At 45.0% G+C, this 2377-nt stretch overlaps 1 pseudogene across 1 annotated transcript; it reads right to left on the minus strand.

Moving 5' to 3' along the window:
• Nucleotides 1-834: 834 nt before the first annotated feature.
• LOC105546750 lies at nucleotides 835-2351 on the minus strand (annotated as a pseudogene). Its single transcript, XR_001007136.1, has one exon. The product of XR_001007136.1 is annotated as a 60S ribosomal protein L7-like 1 pseudogene (transcript).
• Nucleotides 2352-2377: the final 26 nt, after the last annotated feature.

The following is a 2377-nucleotide window of genomic DNA, read 5'->3' on the forward strand; positions in this document are numbered from 1 at the left end:
TAAAAATGGCACTGAGGTTTAGAAAGATTTCCAAAGGCCCATCCAGTCTCATATCCAAATAAATAAATCTGGTTTTCACAACGCAAACTTTTGTTTTTATTGCTGAAAATGTTGCCAGATATGCCCAGCTGGTGTTTACCTATTTCTCTACAGAGCAAATATGGGGCAGGGAGCTTAATTTTCTTAGGCTCATTGGGAATGTCCTTGGAAGAGGGCTAGTTAGAACAGGAATTCTCAGGGTTTCATCTGAGGAATTTTTTTTTTTTTAATTGAGACAAGGTCTCCATATGTTGTCCAGGCTGGTCTCAAGCTCCTGAACTCAAGCAATCCTCCCATCTCAGCCTCCTAAAGTGCTGGGATTACACACGTGCGTCACCATGCCCAGCCTCTGAAGAACGTTAAGTACAAAAAAAGAAAAGCCACATGAAGAAGCAGCAGTCACTAAAACATGCTACAGACACAACGTACCAGGTGAACTTGAGGAGAGTCCTTAAACACAAATAAAATCTGCCTATAGCTTTGGCATAAGAAGTAGAGTCCTAAGAAATGAGGACAGACAGGTAGTTCATTGAGGACCTCACATAACATACCACGGATGCTAGTGATTATCCAGTGAACAACTGGGAATCATAAAAGAGCTTTGGCCGAGTGCGGTAGCTCACACCTGGAATCCCGGCACTTTGGGAAGCTGAGGTAGGAGGATCGTTTGAACCCAAGAGTTCAAGACCTGACTGGGCAACACCATAAAACCCCATCTCTTAAAAGAGAGAAAAAAAAGAAGAAGTGTTTCAAGAATAGGGGAGTAGTATTTATTTACTTTTATTATGTATTTATTTATTTATTTATTTTGCAGAGACAAGTGAACATTTACTTTCATGGCTTTCTTCCTATGTGTATTTCAAGTTTTTTTCAAAACAAGGCCCAGGACTTTCCAGATTCAGTTATGTCCTTGGGCTTGGTCAGCTGCTGCAGGAGCCTTAGGGAGCCTTGTGTACATGCTAGAGTGACTCATTTACCGACATTAAACCCCAGGATAGATGCAACAAAGCGGGACCCTTCCTCCACGGAATGTGCTGATTTGAGACGACGCAGCACCCAATGTAGAAAACGCTGGAATTTTTCCTTGGAACTGGACTGTGATGAGAGGTGCTGGCCATAAACGTAAGCTACTGTCTTTTCTTTTCTTTGAGATGGACTTTCGCTTGTTGCCCAGGCTGGAGTGTAATGGCGTGATCTCAGCTCACTGCAACCTCTGCCTGGCAATTCTCCTGCCTCAGCCTCCCGAGTAGCTGGGATAACAGGCACGCGCCACCATGCCCGGCTAATTTTTGTATTTTTAGTAGAGACGGCATTTCTCCCTGTTGGTCAGGCTGGTCTTCAACTCCCAACCTCAGGTGATCCGCCCACCTCAGCCTCCCAAAGTGTTGGGATTACAGGCATGAGCCATCACGCCCAGCCAGCTACTGTCTTTTCTTTGACCCTTCCTTTCCAGTTTTTGAAGATAAAGCAGGAAATAATCTTCTCTGAAGATACTTGATAAAAATTCCCCAAACAACAAAACACATGCTTCTACTTCACTGATAAAAATTTACCGCAGTTTGACACCTGGGTCTAGTTCAGCTGGTGGATGAGCTGATTGATGCGTTCACCCTGATAGCCAGGTGTGCCGATCTCCTTGAGGAAGTCCACTCTATTTTTTGTAGCATGACGGGCCACTGAGAGGTGGAAAGGGCACAAGAACCATGAGATCTCCTGGAAATGCTTCCCTGGGAAGGCAATTTCATGAATGAGGTCTTCCAAGCAAACGACACCAAACTTCCCCAGGTTCTCCTCGATCACTGTGTTGTCTGTCAGAGGGACGGTCTTATTCTTGACCTTGGCTTGATCACGTTTCAAAACGAATTCTCGGACAGACTTCAGATTTGGAAATCCCCAGGTCACATAACGTTCCACTATACGCATCATTTTTAGGTTCTGGGGGGTGACTTTTACAAAGACACCACTAAAAATTTTCTTTAGCCGAAGTCTTGCAGTGGTTCTCTGCACCAGTAAACTCACGCCATCAATCCTTTCGATGTGTACAACAAAGGCCCAGGAATGTTTGTCTGGCAATTCCAAGGCATGAGGTTTCACTTCTAGTGGTCTGAGACGCACCTTGTCGCGTTTCTGCCACCAGGAATCATGTGGGAATGATTCCAGTCGCTTAAACCTGGCCCTTTTCCTTTCCTCTGCTCCTTCTTTGCTAAAAGTGCCTGCTTTGCCGGGGTGGCTTTGAGGGCTTCATAGACCTTCCTCTTTTTTAGCAGCTTTTCTGGAACCAAAGGGATTTTTCTTCGCTCTTGCTCTGCCATCTTTCTAGTGGTGCAGCTACTGTCAT

Source organism: Mandrillus leucophaeus, unplaced genomic scaffold (genome assembly GCF_000951045.1).
Source record: "Mandrillus leucophaeus isolate KB7577 unplaced genomic scaffold, Mleu.le_1.0 Scaffold367, whole genome shotgun sequence".
NCBI classification, from domain to species: domain Eukaryota; kingdom Metazoa; phylum Chordata; class Mammalia; order Primates; family Cercopithecidae; genus Mandrillus; species Mandrillus leucophaeus.